The sequence below is a fragment of the Ceratotherium simum genome, chromosome 8, assembly GCF_057802395.1.
Source record: "Ceratotherium simum simum isolate JZ-2026a chromosome 8, ASM5780239v1, whole genome shotgun sequence".
NCBI lineage: Eukaryota > Metazoa > Chordata > Mammalia > Perissodactyla > Rhinocerotidae > Ceratotherium > Ceratotherium simum.
This window is the reverse complement of record NC_141907.1, coordinates 85,497,228-85,503,882: the sequence shown is the minus strand read 5'-3', so window position 1 is coordinate 85,503,882 and position 6,655 is coordinate 85,497,228.

Here is a 6,655-nt window from a genome sequence, read left to right as displayed (position 1 = left end):
AAATCTCCATACTGTTTTCCATAGTGGCTGCACCAGTTTACATTCCCACCAGTAGTGTATGAGAGTTCTCTTCTCTCCACATCCTCTCCAACACTTGTTATTTCTTATCTTGTTAATTATAGCCATTCTGACGGGAGTGAGGTGATATCTCATTGTAGTTTTGATTTGCATTTCCCTAATGATTAGTGATGTTGAACATCTTTTCATGTGCCTGTTGGCCATCTGTATCTTATTTGGAAAAATGTCTGTTCAGATCCTCTGCCCATTTTTTGATCAGGTTGTTTTTGTTGTTGTTGTTGTTGAGTTGTACGAGTTCTTTAATATTTTGGAAATTAACCCTGTGTTGGATATATGATTTGCAAATATTTTCTCCCAGTTGGTGGGGTGTCTTTTCTTTTTGTTCATGGTTTCCTTTGCCTTGCAAAAGCTATTTAGTCTGATGTAGTCCCATTTGTTTATTTTTTTCCTGTTTCCCTTGCCTGAGTAGACATGGTATTCAGAAAGATACTGCTACGACTGACGTCAAAGAGTGTACTGCCTATATTTTCTTCTAGGAGTTTTATGGAGTTTATTCAGGTCTTACATTCAAGTCTTTAATCCATTTTGAGTTAATTTTTGGGTATGGTGTAAGATAATGGTCTACTTTCATTCTTTTTCATGTGGCTGTCCAGTCGTCCCAGCATGATTTATTGAAGAGACTTTCCTTTTTCCATTGTATGTTCTTGATTCCTTTGTCTAAGATTAGCTGTCCAGAGATGTGTGGTTTTATTTCTGGGCTTTCAATTCTGTTGGATTGATCTGTGTGCCTGTTTTTGTGCCAGTACCATGCTATTTTGATTACTATAGCTTTGCAGTATTTTTTTTTCTTTTTTTTTTTTGGTGAGGAAGATCAGCCCTGACCTAACATCTATGCCAATCTCCCCTATTTTGTATGTGGGACGCCACCACAGCATGGCTTGATGAGCAGTGTGTAGGTCCATGCACAGGATCTGAACCCGAGAACTGCAGGCCACCGAAGCAGAGCACACAAACTTAACCACTATGCCACCAGGCTGACCCCTAGCTTTTTTTTATTGGTATTATTTTGGTAAAATTTCAGTTTATTGTAGTCTATCTTACTATTATTTATTATTCAAACTGCTCTAATAGGAATTTTACTACAGTCTCTGCTCCCACTTAACTAAAACTGCTCTGGGTAAGGTCATCAATGACCTTCATGTTATCAAATCCAATTAATGTTTTAAATTTTCTTATTGTGTACACACTTAATTTATATAATTTCAAAATTGGACATTATACATGGAATTTAGTAACATATTCCTTTTTCCATTTTTTTTTCTGTTTGCTTACTCTCTCCCTCCACCCAAATTCCCATCTTTATTCCATCTACCCTCTGCAGACAAATGATGTCATCCCCAGTAGAATAAATATTGTCTTCATTTTTCTCCATGCTTATAAAATCAAATGCAAACATATATACATATACATGCACACATACACACAGAGATGAAATTAAACATGCCATATTGCGTTTCACTTTTTTTTCCACTACTGCATGGAAATACCGAGTCAACTAATATAGCTCTAATTTGTATTTTACATTAAGATCAATGTTGCAATTAAAAATCATATGCCTATATTCATACATGCTGATTTCATTTCTATAGGATTTCTGGGACAAAGAATATACTTTTTCCCAACGGTTACCAAGTTGTTTTCCAAAGACTGTAACAATCTATATTTCTTACCACCAAGGTACAAGAGTACTTGCTCCCCCGGCCGGCCCCATGGCTTAGTTGTTAAGTGCGCGTTGCTCCGCTACGGGCGGCCCGGGTTCGGATCCTGGGCACGCGCCGATGCACCGCTTCTCCGGCCATGCTGAGGCCGCGTCCCACATACAGCAACTAGAAGGATGTGCAACTATGACATACAACTATCTACTGGGGCTTTGGGGAAAAAAAGGAGGAAGATTGGCAATAGATGTTAGCTCAGAGCTGGTCTTCCTCAGCAAAAAGAGGAGGATTAGCATGGATGTTAGCTCAGGGCTGATCTTCCTCACAAAAAAAAAAAGAGTACTTGCTCCCCTCCTCCAAAATCCCCACCAGCAGTAGGTGTTGCTCTTCTTGATATGTGACCATCTAATACGGTATAAAATGACCATCCTCTAATGCTTTATTCACATGCCTTGATTACTAGTGAGAGCACAATTGTATACATTTTGGCCATTTGTATATAATTTACTCTTCTATGGTTATGTTTTTATATTATTATTTGCCCATGTTTTTTGTTGTTTGCCTTTTTCTTGTCCATTTGTAAGTGCTCATTGTATGGTACATATTATCATTATATATTACATAATACATATTAGTATAGGACAGATGTTAACTCTCTGTAACCCACATTGCAACTTCCCCCATATTTATTATGTATTACTGAAATTTGACTTCATTCTTTTGTCACATAAGTGCTACTTTTTTTTTCTTTTTCTTTCAGGAAGATTGGCCCTGAGCTAACATCTGTTGCCAATCTTCCTTTTTTTTCTTTTTACTCCCCAAAGCCCCAGTACATAGTTGTGTATCATAGTAGTAGAGCTGTAGCTCTTCTATGGGATGCTGCCTCAGCATGGCCGGATGAGTGTGAGTAAGTCCAAGCCCAGGATCCCAAGTGGCGAACCCCGGGCCGCTGAAGCAGAATGTGTGAACTTAATTGCTACACCACCGGGCTGGCCCCATAAGTGCTAATTTTTGCCACAAAGGTTTTCCGTCTTTACTCTCCTATTTTCTCTCCCTCTCCCCGATGTCCCCAGTCTCTCTCTTTAAAATGATTTAAAAAATCATTATAAAAATCATTTTATGTGTCACATCAACGTCTTTAGTGCAAATTGGCAATCCAATTTTGTTGTTTGAATTGAAACACCACATTTGTCATATATTAAATTTTCGTGTAGATCTAGAGTCTCAATTCTTTTCTATCAATTTTGTTTATTCTCATTTAATGCAAATTTATTCTCATTTAAATACTCTTGTGACTCTAGTGTGAATTTTATTGTATATATTAAGAGATTTATATTTTTACAGTAGTATTTTTTTCATGTGTTTAAATCTTATTCAACTGCTTCTAGTAACATTTTTACAGTTTTCTTCTTACAGGTCTCATACTTTTCTTGGTAAATTTATTTTACCTTTGTTATTTTTTTTAGCCATTGTGGATGAAATGTTTTTCCCATTAGTATTTCAAGGTGCTTATTGCTATTAAATTTTGTGTATTCCTCATTTCCAAATATCTTACTAAAAATCCCTCTTTAATCCTGTTTTTTCCTATTCTGTATGGTTTCCCAGAAATGTATCAACAAAATGTTTTCATTTTGCTACATTTGTACTGATTATTTCATTTTTTAATCTTGTCACAGTCACAGGATCGCCCAAGACAATCTTTAATATTAAATAATGAGTAGCCATTCCTGCTGGTTCCTGATTTTAATTGGAACAGTAAATGATTTTAAATACTTGCAGACTTTCCATAAATAACCTTCATTGTGTTTAAACAGTTTCCTTCAATTTCCATTTTACTCAAGAATCTTCATGAGGAATGGCTATTGAATCTTAGCAATCGCTCTTTTATCATCTATTGATACGATCATGTTTTCTCTTCTTTAATTCATTTATGTAATTGATTGTGTTACTAGATTTATTGAAATTGAAACACTCTTGAATTCCTGGAATACAATCCTCTTCACCATAGTGTATTAACCTTTTTCTTTCTTTTCTTTTTTAAAGTGCTGCATTTTTATTTAGTATTTTCATCCATATGTATAAGAAGTGAGATTGGTCTTTGGGGTTTTTTTGTCTTGTGTTTATCAGCTTTTCATATTAGTGTTATACTAGCTATCTGAAATAAATTGAGGAGTTTTCCCTTTTTAAAAAATTTGGGATAATTTAAATAACATTGGAATTATCTTTCTTGCAACCCTAGTACTTTCAAAATTATGGATTTAAAAACTCAGTTTTCCATTCTTATTTGATAATTGGTCTATTAACATTTTAAATTTTTGTCTTGGGTCACTTTCAGTCATTTATGTTTTTCTCAGAAATTATCCATTTCTTCTAGATTTTCCAGTGTGTGGCTAGACAATTGAACACAGCATTTTAAAGTGAACTTCTATCTTCATCTTACTTCACTTCTTGGCAGCATTCCACATAGTTGAAGACTCTATGCCTCTGAGTTTTGAGTTTCTTAAGTTTGTTGAAAGTATGTTGATTCCCATCTTTAGTGTGATAATGCAGAGAAATGTATGATACATACCAATGGAAAATTACAGTAAATTTGAAAATTTAGTGAATTGTTTGACATTTTTATTTTCTCACTGGTACAAGATTCATCTCCATAATTAAGCAATTTACTACCCTTTTCTCCTTTTACATATTATTTTGGAAAGTTACAGCCTTCTAATAGAGATCAGGAATTTTTTAACATTGTGGCTGATCTATTTGACAACAGTGTTCTAGAAGAGAGTCACCAATAGACTCTTTGTAAGCAGAGAATTAAGCATTTAAACCAAAGGAAAGTGAGAGAGTGATGACACCTCTGACTGAAGGACAGAGACAGGCCTCTCTGGACAAATTTCAATGTCCTTCAAGATCATAACTAATACAAAATTGCACAATACAACTGCTGAGAATTAATTGAACTGTCTACTTTTTCTGTTAAAATAATGCTTGCTACAACATGACTCTACTGAACTGGATTTCTGCAAAATATAAAAGTAGTTCACTATCTGAACGTGATAAAATAAAGTAAGCTTCCAGTAAAAGATTATTATGACAAACTAAAACATAGCCTCAGATGATGCAGCATAGCTAAAGAAACAGAATAGAGCAGCTATGGCAGTCTTCTACAAGCCAGCCTCTGGTACAAAGGGGCAGCAGCCAGCAAGGCAGCAAGGTAGGGCGGGAACTGCTGCCAAAGAGTTTTTAAACGTGATTTTTAATCCTCCCCAAGGTGGAGGAGTTCATTTAGCATGATTTATGTAGTTTAAATCACTGATCCTATATTTAGTTTTTCTCATACTTTAACAAATTAAATTATGTAGTGAACTACAATGATTAAACTTGAAAGATGTTTCAATTGATTGGAAAAAATTTTTATAAGGCTCAAAATATCAAGGAATGAGTCAAGGTATTTTGTGCAAAAATTTTCCACCTGGATGTACTATTTGAAGTGGAAACTGGTATCACCAAATGCTTCTTAAATACCATGTACTCCTTATCTTGACTCAAATCCATCAGTAAGCATCCTTGGTACAATGTGATCACAGTGATGCTCTCAGGGACTGGGTTGCGTGGGATCCTATATTAAATTGTCTCAAGTTGTTACGCTTTTAATGTTCACATTAAATTTATTTTTTACTTCCCTCTTCTGTTGTCAGCTGTCACATTTTATTTTTCCCTGCCTCTAGCAGGACCCTGTTGATACTTGTGATTTATTCAGGAGCAGAAATCAGCCAAACTTGTTAGAATTAGGTGTGAAGTAAGAATAAGTAGACTCTGAAGATGGGGACCTGCGGAACTCACTGTTGAATAAAGTATATGTGTATTAGTAACATCCCTGCTGGTCTTCTCCAGATTGGCGATGCTGCCACAACTGAATTCTAAATGGATGAAGTGCAATTACCTATAAGTTTCTGGTACATAGTAAATAAAATATCCACCATAATTTAAGAAACCTGTTGAACAGCAGTTTTAAAACTCTCTTCGCAGAAGAGTCTGATAGCACATTTCTAATGGAAGACTATAGGATCACAGTAAGTAGGCAGAACTACATAGATCAGCAGCTGGCTTAATTAGCTTCCCATAAACATAATACCATATTAGGTTACAAAATACAAAAGCAATTTAATGAATCATCATATGAGGCATTGAACTCAAAGCTGAATTCTAATGTGCTTTTCACAATACAACTTGCTTAATTACCCATATGAATGAATCATTAATACCTCAAGCATGCTCACCAGTTTTGGATACCTCTTTATGGAATGGTGGTGCTCATTTGCTGAGGAAGGCAATGAGTAGCTCCCTGGTAAGAAGCATGCCTCAAAAATACCATGTGACACAGTAACAACACAGCTGTTTTTTGAAGGTTCTAGAAACCCAATTTATGTGTTTCAAGAGCTAAGTTATCTTCTATTGTATCAAATCAGATGCAGTTGGTTATTAGATGTCTACTTTTTAAGGCAGACATGATAGAATTCTGTGAATTTACAAGAGGAAGTGACAGCAACTGATTAATAATGCTTCTGTAAAAGAGTTATTAAAATAACAGCTTGCAAAATTTGCACGGGTGGGAAAAACACTTGGGCACAGCTCTTTATGTTAGCAATTGAAAATGTGGGGAGAAAAACTGAGAGTATAACCTTCTTAAAGGTGTTAAAATTACCTTTTACAAGATAGTTTTCAATTTTTAAAATGTTCTTAGGTGACAAAATTTAAAGCTGATAATTTCATTTTAGTATCCCCATTTTTAGGAAATTTTCCCTTGCTAAGAAAGGACGCTGTGAAATCTAAGTATGGGACCCACCGGAACACGTATCAACACGCTGCTGTGAGTTGCCGAGAATGACTTTAAAGATAAGTATTTCATGAACACAGACTAAGACATT